Genomic DNA, 10,055 nt, shown 5'->3' with positions numbered 1-10,055 from the left:
CATAATAGACATTAATGGCAAAGAGATCAGGAAATGGGAGTCCTTCCACATGCCTTGTGGGGAGTGTGCAGCCTTTTTGGAGAACCATTTGGCAACAACTAGAAAAAACACTGAAGGCACATTCTGTTCCATTCAGTGATTTCACTTCCAGCTGCTGAGCACATGTGCATGAAAAGCCTGTATTAGAATACTCAAGGAAGCATTGCTCATTGCATTCAATATCAAAAAATCAGAAATAATCCACATGTCCATCAAGGGGTAAATTATGGTAAGCCCATTCTGTGGAATATCAAGTAGAAGCTAAAAGAATGAAATAGATCTACATATAATAACATAAAAGGAGGGAAATATGCAGAACAATATAACAGAATGATCACATTTATGAGCAAAAATCCCTGTATACATGGTCATACATATATAAAGCTTCTGGGAAAATTCTACCTCAAAGCTCTTTGAGGGAAAGGAGGAAGAGAGTGTGACTGGGGTGCAAGGAGGCGATAGGGAATGTCTCCCTTGGATTTCATAAGCTTCTTTCTCATGAAGAGCTTTGGGTTAAGAGCTCAAACTCTGGAGACAGACTGCCTGGACTTAAACCCTATTATTTCCTGGCTTTACCATTTATTGTGTGACTTCAGGCAAGTTGTTTAACTCTGAAAAATCTCAGTTTCCTCATCTGAAAAACAGAGGTGACAATAAGAGTCCCCACTTCATAAGTATGTCGAGAAAATGAGATGAGGGGCCAGGTGTGGTGGCTCATACCTGTAATCCTGGCACTTTGGGAGGCCAAGGCAGGTGGATCATTTGAGGTCAGGAGTTCGAGACCAGCCTGGCCAATATGGTGAAACCCCATCTCTACTAAAAATATGAAAATTAGCTGGGCGTGGTGGTGCACGCCTGTAATCCCAGCTACCAGGGAGGCTGAGGCAAGAGAATTGCTTGAGCCTGGAAGGCAGAGGTTGCAGTGAGCTGAGACTGCGCCACTGCATTCTAGCCTGGGTGATAGAGTGAGACTCTGTCTCAAAAAAAAAAAAAATGAGATGAGGTAATGCAAACAAAGCATTTAACACAATGCCTGGCACATGGCAGGCCCTCAAACCTCACTACCAAGACATTTAGTAGTTACTGTCATTATGGTTAGTAACACAGCACTTAAAATACTCTCATTAAATACTGTGCAAAAATAAAAATTACAAAAGGGCCAACACATTTATATACACCTAAGTGGGCATGAGAATCCCAAATTTGGAAGGGAATTGTGAAAAGTGGGTACCTGGCACACAGCAGATGACAAGTTTGAAGATGCCACCTCTGAAGTCAGTCTCAGTGCCAACACAGAATCTTCCACTAGCAAGTTGTGCAAGCTCTGTGCACCTTAACTTCTCTGGACCTCAGAATTTCATTTACAGACCAGCGGATAATAACAGTACCTGTCTTGTGGGGTTGTGGAATAATGTTCTTGGAAAAGTGCCTGACACAGAGTAAGCATTAACGATTGTGGCTGATATTATTGATATTATGAATGGCGGCACTACTACCATTACTAAATGTCTTATCTCCCCCAAGTGGCCTCCATACTCCCCCAGACCAGCAAAAACACCTCATTCTTGTGAGCCCCCATGAGCCCCTCACCAGTGCCTGACAGAGAGTAGGCACTTAGATTTTGACAAAGTTTCTCTCACTGCTTTAGTGGGTATCATTTTTAAAACGGAGCCAGAGGGAGCCAGAGGCAGCCTGAGGAAACAGGAAGCCCATGAGCTGTGCAGTCAGTGGCCTTGAATCCCAGCCCTGGTTCTAACCACCCCGGTGACCTCAGGCTGGCATGTCATTGACTGAATCTCCCTGATCCTCAAGATCCTCACCAGTGAGATGGTTTAATAATATTATTTACTTCATAAGGCCATTAAGAAAGACAAATGAGGTAAAGTACATGACACCCCCAGCCCTCAGTGCACAATAATGTTGCATCCTAATGACACTCCCCCCATGCTGACTTAATAGAGATGGCAACAGCAAATGCCTACAAAGCTCTTCTGCTCTGACCACAATTACACATCACTGCACACCTATCACATGGTATGGCACAACTCAGGCCAAATGCCTAAGAGGAAATAGCCACTTGGAATGCAGAATTTGCAAACTTATAGAAGAGTGGTAACTCCACAGGGGTTGGGTTGTACAAAACATAGGTGGATAGGAATGGGTAGAATCAAAATAATAATGATAATCACAATAACAACAGCAATAGTGTTTGTACTAGGCACTGAGCTAAGCACCTTACACGGCTCAACTTCTTTATTCTTTACATTCCCATAAGGTTGCACCCCTAATATACTGAGCCCCAATTTACAGATGGGGAACCTGAATCTGAAAGCAGGAAAGGAACTCTCTCAAGGTCACAGGGCAGGAAGTGGCAAAGCAAAGATCCAACCCTAGGCCTGTTTCTAGAACTCAAGCTCCTAACTTCTCTCCTTGGAGGGGGATAGGACACGCACATGTGCACACAGACTCCCCGGTCCTCAGTGAGCAAGGGTGGGTGGGTCTGTAGGACCTCAGGAGTATCCTCCCGCTACTTTGTCTTCTTTGGTGAAGAACAAAGAGGCATCACACAGCATGTCTAGGCAGAGCTGAGGCCCTGAACCCCAGGGTCTATGCTCCTGGTTCAGTAGGAGCTGCCTTTTTCCTGGCTAAACACACATAAGTGTCTACCTAAATAAATAAATACCTTTATAAATCCTAAAATAATAATGCTAACAATATCTCTACTTTTCTAAATGATTAAACATGTTTACAGTAAAGAAAAAAAAAAACTTTATATGAAAACCAAAATAAAGGCTTCAAAGGGTTAGGGAGCCAGGAGTCAAGTATTCAGGATCACTTACCAGTCAAAGCAAAGAAAACCCACCTGTGCTGCCCTCTTGGGGCCGGCAGATGGCAGGGCGGGGGCAGGAGGCCAGGAAGGCCCCAGTATGATCTAAGCAGTAGCCTTTATTCTCTCTAGGCCTGGAGCATACATAGGCCCAGTGGTGACCTGGGCATTGGGCCCCCTGAACAGTCCCCTCCCCGGGCTTTCCAGACAAAGATGGGCTGGCTGACAGATTTTCTTTCTTGCAGGGTGGATAGGGTCTCAGCTTTAGGCATGAGAGCTCCTGGTACCATTGACAGAGAAGAGAAACTGTGGCCAGTGGGACCCGTTCATTGCTTCCCTTGTTTAATCGCCAGAAACTGTACTTTGCAAATAGGCAGGGAATCAGAATCTCACATGTCAGGCAGGAGGGACAATGCAAACTCAAGTGACAAAGCCAGCTTGTGTGTGCACCAGTCCATATGGCTGTGTGCAAGCACCTATCTGGGAATACACGAAGGGAGGCTGGCCAGACACTCCTGTGGTAATCTTATAGGTTTTTATTGAGACCTGGGGTTTCAGTTTCAGCGAGTGAGAAGGAGTCAGAGGGTGATACTGTGTCCGCATTCAAGGGTGCAAGACGCAGCAAGGGAAAGCCTCATGCCCAGAAGTGGTCAACAGGAGTGTGTGGCTTTGGGTGCCAGAGCCAGTGGGAGAGGCCACTGCTCCTTTCCTACCTAATCAAACCTCCTGGCATTGACAGAGGTGAACTGGGGGTGGAGAGATCTGCCTCACCATTATCTCTGCTCTCGTTGCACCTTCTCCTCCCTCCCCTCCTCCCTCTCTCCCTCCTTCTCTCTCCCTCCCTCCATCCCAGCTTTGCTCCCGCCTATGAAAAATCAGCAAATAAAAAGTTACATTAACCCCACCCTGACCTCGCCGACATAATACACTGCAGGCTGATGCGCTGCCTTCGGAGGCTCGCTGAGAACCTGTCACTCTCCAATGTCCCGAGCACAGCCTGGGGAGCATTTACCGGATAATTAATATATTAAATGCATGAAAAATAGTTACACAGACTTCCCCTCCCTGCCCAGGGAAAGGGGGTGGGATGCAAAAAAGACAGATTCAGGCTGTATACCATCAATATAAAAGCATCCCCCGAATAGCCGTCATAAAAACTGTTCATAATTTTATAGCTTCATTCCTGTTGGAGCACCATAAAGGCAAGTCATATTTTTTACACTCAGGATGCCCCATAAAAAAAGAAGCGAATGAGAAAACGAGAACTTGGCAGGAGGCGCCTTTACTCTCACCTGAGGGTGAGGGACAAGAATGCGCCCCCCACGTTTGTCCTCTGACTCCCTCCAACTACCCTTTTCTTGGCCCAGCTGTGAATTCTGATGAGTCCATCAGAATAATTATTAATTGAATGACTTTATGACTTTTTCTTTGGCCTTTTTTTCTTTTTGCTGATTCCATATTTGCCTTTTATGAGGACAGAGGTTGGGGTAGAGATGGGGTGTCTCTCTGTGCCTAAGTGCCCTTCAATCCCTCTACCTTGCTTTTGGGAGGCAGGGGGTACGAGGAGTGGAATGACCAGGATTTGGCTGGACCACCTGAATCTATTAAGGTTCAGGTGTTAAGAAGCCCAAACCAGGTGTTGGAGAGAAAGGAGGAAGGGCTGGGCAGAGTGTCTGTTGGGCCCCTGATCTCCCAACCTTCAGCTGGCATGGGATGGGCCCCTCGGGGTCCCCAGCAGAAGCCAGATGTCCCTGCACAGATGCTCTCACACAAACAGTTCAGGATTGGGGAAGGGAATGCAAGATCAGCTACAGACCCAGGCCTGACCCACCCAGGTGGTGAGCAAGGCAGTTAGAGCCAGAAGGAAGATTTCCTCTCCTGATCATTCTGTTATGCAGTGTCCCAAGAAGACACGGTAGTAAGATGATCTCTTCCACGGGACATCCCCAAACGCACATGAGGCACGTGCACAGGCACACAGACACACACACCCATGGCTTCAGAGACCTGACCTGCTCCCGCTGACCTAAAACCCCAAGAGGAAGCCTTGACCCCCCTTCATGACCCTGGAGTAGGGGATGAGGTGGAGGAAGTGTTCCCATTCTTGGCGGGGTCAGGCGCAGACAGCCGCTGCTCGAGAAAGACGCGAACACGCACTCCCAATGCCTCTGTGAGGAGCAGCGGACGCATGGGGGAGACAGATACTCGCGGAGACGCGCGGAGGAGGCGCCCCACCGCCTCTCACACCCCGGCCGCCCGCCCCACGCCTCCAGTCCGAGATGCCTGTGGGTCGAGGGACACGCAGAAGGGCCAGAGGGCTGGATGTCAGCCCAACCTGGGCGGGGCTATGGCGCGCGCCTCCGAGGAGGCCGCTGGCCGTGGTGCTGAAAAGGCGGGTGGTTTCCAGACACAGAAAAAAGGAGCGGCTGGGCTTCCAGCCTGGCCGGACAGGTCCAGCTTGGCACGCCCAGCCTCCCAGGGTTATCTGTCACTTTGATGGGCTTGAGCCTATTTCTTCCCAGCTGAGCTGAACGGTTTGTGCCTCCCCTCTGTCGGGGTTTCTGCAGTTTGCCTGCTTTTACTCGCCCTGTCATCCCTGTAAAGGATGGCAGCTGCCCCACCGTGGGTACCATGTCTCCCCAATAAGACCATAAGACCAGGGAATCTGTCACTGCACAGAAGCCCTCCTCGATCACACTGGCACTCCCTGAGGCCAAGGAGTCTGTCTTCCCCATGGTCTAGGGGCTTCCTGAGGGGCAGGCCTTGGTCTCTTCCATCAGATGGACCTTCTTCAGGCCACCCTGTTCTCTCATCAGCCTGAAATCTCTCAAATGGCAGACTCTGTCCCCCCATTAGACTGGGATTTTACAATGCCAAGTGTTATACACCCCTCACCATATTTAGGCTCCCATGGGGCAAGAATTTGTCTCTACCATCAAACTGGGAGGCCTTCCAGAACACGCTGTGTCTCCTTTATCAGACTGGAGTTTCCGCCAGGGTAAGGGCCCAGTTTCCCCAACCAGATTAGAAAGCTCCTACCCTGATCAGAAGCTGGATGTCTCCCATCAGATTAAAATGCCTCTAGACCAGGGGGCTGGAACTCTCATAAGACTGGAGCCCTCCCTGGTGGAAGGCACTACGGTTACTCCATGAGAATAGGAGTCTTCCAAGGACAAGGATCCCACCACCAGACCAGAAGCCCCTCTCAGATCAGGAACTGAGTCTCTTCCATAAGACTGGGGACCTCAGGTAGGAACATGACTCCTTCATGGGAGTCTGAGGTTTTCCCCACTACACTGGAAGCTCCCACACATCACCCAGGGCAAGAGGCAAGTATCCTTTGTTCAACTCTGTGCCAGGAAGAGATGCCTGGATCCTGCTATGGTGTAGCCTGATTGCGCCATCTGTGAACTGTACAAAAGGAGCTAACATTATCAGTCCCCTCTGTGTGTCAGCCCCAGCCCCGGGCCCTTCACACCCATTATCTCATGGCCTCACCACCACCCTGCAAGGCAGATATCCTTATCCACTTTCTGCATACAAGATGAGACTGACACACAGGACTCCCACTCCAACTCCTTTGACCCCAGTCCTGGCCTCCCCCATCCCTCTCCTCTTCCCTCTCCCATGGTTCTTGCCCAATTCTGCTGCTCCATTCCTATAAAAGCAGCCATGTGGACCAACCCAGGGTCATAATCTCAGGGCTTGAAAGGAATCATGCTTCAAGCAATGAAGAAGCTGTACAGCATGGGCCATTCTTATTCAGGACTGTGGGAAGGGGATGATGAGGACTGGGGCTGCCAGTAATGAAGGACCTCCTGTTTTCTCTAGAAGCTCTGTTAGCTTAATAATTCTACATGCACTGGGAAAGGAGGAGGTGCATGGAAGAAAGGAGGATCACGGGGGTACTCTGTAAATCAGATTTTTTAATTACACTTTTTCTTTTCCTTCTTTGTGTCTTTCTCTTGTGTTAAATGTAAACCTATGCTCTCTACTTCTCCTTTCTCATACCCAGCACAGTATCTTAACAATCTCAACATGTTGGGGAGAGAGTAGCTATTACCATCTCTATGTTATATATTGTTCTCTCTCTCTTTCACTGTGTATGTGTGTGTGTGCACGCACATGCATGCATGAGTGTGTTTAATAAAAATAGGTCCACCTCCTCTTCCAGACCAGAACTAAAATGGAGTGGGGGGAGAGTAAACATCCTCCTCCCCCAAAAGGAAAAGCATCAACTAATTTGAAAAATATTTAAGAAACTCTGGGTCGTCATCCACTCGCTTCTCCCTGCTCCATAATTACACTGCAGTGCCTGATATTTTCATGGGACATTAAACCAGGAGTCAGGTGATGGGTTCCTTCCGTCTACGCCTATCCGTTAGCCGCCAGGCCCCTGCGGACCTTGACATTATTAATAGTCCTATTCATTAAGTATTACTCTTGTAGAATGAGTAGCATAATATTGGCCTGGAGATAGGAACAGGCAGAAGGAATAAGTCAAATTAATTTTCCGGAGCAAACGCCCCGGTTCTGTAAATGACATTCTGTACTGTTAGCATTTTAAATGTGGCACAAATGGCAGGAGACACAATTTGAAAGCAAAATACTAGAAGACATGGCTCAGGGTGGAATGTGGCAGCAGGAAAATCTAAGAGCGTCAGGGACCTGGGGGTGGGAGGGTCTGGCTCTGGCCCATGCAATGACAGGGAGGGGAGAATTTTTTTAATGGGCGTTTATATTAAATGCAGTTGAGGGAGGAGGAAGGGAGGAGAGTAGGCAGTGAGGACTGTGTGTGTGATGCTGTGTGTGAGTATGTGGGGGGGGGTATCTGGTGGAACAGAAAGGAGAAATCAATCACAGTTCTCCCTCCCTCCCTGCTCCTCCAAGCAGATGGTCTGGGGTTGGAGCTGAGGGGTTCTGCCACTGACTCCTCTAGTGGTATGTTTTCTAGCCCTTTTAAGTCTTGCTGCCTGGGTCTAGGGAAGCCTAACTGTTGCTTTCTTACTTAATGTGAGGTTTGATCTTCAGAGTAGATGAGGATATTCCTTATTCACTCAACCTTCCACCTATCTGTTCAACAATACATAGACTCTGGGCAAGCCTGGTGTTAGACTGTAGATTGTGGGGCACATGGTCTTTGTCTAAAGACCCATACCCTTCAGAATCTTAGAGTTTAGTAGTTGAGCCATGGGGAGCCCACGTAATGGTGGTACAAGGCAGTTTGTGATCAGGTCAATGAGGAAGGGAACTAAAAAGACTGTAAAGTTCTCAAGACAGAGAAACCATTCCGTTGGGTGAATCAGAGGACACTTGCCAGAGATGTTGGCTTTTAACCTGGGCTTTGAAGGATGGGCATAAGTTGGACATGAAATAATGGAGAAAGGCAATTCAGATGAAGAAAGTAGGATAAGCAAGACTGGAGTGTCAAAAGGAGCAACATGAATTGGGGACAGTAGGGCTGTGTTCCAGGACAGAAGGTTTGGGAAGGGTAGTCATTGGTGATGATGTTGGGAAGGCTACTCTTGCACAGTCCTATGTGTCAGCATCTAAAAGTTCAGAAACTAGTATGAGAAGATGGTGCCTCCTTGAAGTCCATACTCCTGTCTCATTCTCCCCAAGACACAGGGACAGGTGCATGGCAGGAACAGGGAAGAGCACTACGGACTGCCCATGCCTTGGATTATTTGGGGGACTGTCCCACTACATCCCAGTCAGTGGCTAAGAAAACAGGAAACTCAGTTTGGAAATCAGATTGTGCCTCAACGAAGTCAAGCTGTGAGTAAGTAAAAAGGTGAATGGGCACTCATGCGCCACCATTATTCCCATGAGGAAGCTAGAAACAGGACTCCTTTCTGTTTAATGTCACTTGCCAGTGGGCTTTTTTGGGTCTAGCAGCTTTTTTGGGTCTAGCAGCCATCACCACCAACTTAGGTAACTTTAAGCATTTCAAACATCCCCAGAGGACAGGCAGAACCTTCATCTTGGCACTCTGCCTGGAGCTGAGCTTCTACAAAACCTTGCTCCTGTCCTCCTTACCCTCTCTCCATCCAAGCTTTTTCTCCTCCGCTTTGTGAAAGGCAATGTCTGAACTTACCTGGATCTCTCTGGATCTGAGAGAACCAAAGTCTCTGAGGTGTAGACCCTAGAATCTATCCTTAAGGATCTTGGAGTTAGAAGGCAAATATAAATATATGAACAACTTAATGAATTGTAATCTTCAATAGAAAGGCACATTTAAAATGTTAAATCAACAATAGCTATCATTTACATGGCAATTACTACATGTTAGACATTGTTTTAAGTACTTTTACATATATTAACTCATTTCATCCTCACATCAGTCTTACGAGGTAAGTGCTGTTATTATATCCCTTTTACAGATAAGAAAACTGAAATGCATGGGTGTTAACTAACTTCTCCAAAGTTATACTGGTAATAAGTGGCATGTCCAAGCTTTAAATCCAAGTAGCTTGGCTACACAGTCCATGCTCTTAAAATGCTTCACTATAGGAGGCCATAGGTCAGCCAGAGCCTAAAGGATTAGGGGCCAGAGAGGTGGTCTGGAAAGTTCCTGGGGTCAGAAAAACACATGTGTTGGCATCTCAGGTAAAGTTGAGTGACCAAAGAATCCCTCTTACCTAAGTCCAGGGAAAAAGGTGCTATCTTGGGTCTGCCTGGGTCTGAGATAGGGAGCTGCAGAGCCAGGATTCTGATGTTTCATAGTTACTGGTTCTGATCTGGCCCTGTTCATTCTACCATAAAAAAGGAAGAAGTGCAATGGAAAGGAGACAGGGTTGGGAGTCAAGAGTCCAGTCTATTACTATGGATCTTGGAGAAGTCATGACCTCTCTAAGCCTCAACTCCTCATCTCTGAAATAAAAAACTTAAACTGGGTGCTTTCCAAAGTCTCTCCAAGCTCTGACACTCTACTAAAGTGATTCTCAACTTTGGATCCACATTGGACTCACCTGGGTAGCTTTTAAAAAATACCAACACCTGGGACACACCCCAAGCCAAGTGAATCAGAATCTCTTCAGGAGAATAATCCAGACATTGGCATTTAAAAAACCTACCCAGGTGATTCTAACATGCATTCGTGGCCTATAGAACCCAGGTGCATTGAAGAGCTAAGGCTTCATTCTCATTGTAGCCTCATCAGTGATCTTGGAAACTGATGACCAGGGTC

The 10,055-nt window shown here is 47.4% G+C and overlaps 1 long non-coding RNA gene across 4 annotated transcripts in view; it reads right to left on the bottom strand.

Moving 5' to 3' along the window:
- The window catches only part of LOC108312105, a 127,776-nt gene that overhangs the window by 39,363 nt on the left and 78,358 nt on the right, over positions 1 to 10,055 (bottom strand). For 2 of the 4 annotated variants that reach the window (XR_001828480.2, XR_001828481.2), the window contains exon 3: positions 6,930 to 6,932. The exons of the other annotated variants lie outside the window; for them this stretch is intronic. This is a non-coding gene — a long non-coding RNA (uncharacterized LOC108312105). The remainder of the gene's footprint in view (positions 1 to 6,929; positions 6,933 to 10,055) is intronic. 4 annotated transcript variants of the gene reach the window in all.

Source organism: Cebus imitator, unplaced genomic scaffold, assembly GCF_001604975.1.
Source record: "Cebus imitator isolate Cc_AM_T3 unplaced genomic scaffold, Cebus_imitator-1.0 Scaffold121, whole genome shotgun sequence".
Lineage (NCBI taxonomy): Eukaryota > Metazoa > Chordata > Mammalia > Primates > Cebidae > Cebus > Cebus imitator.
The sequence above is the reverse complement of the archived record's forward strand: the minus strand, read 5'-3'. Positions and strand labels throughout refer to the sequence as shown.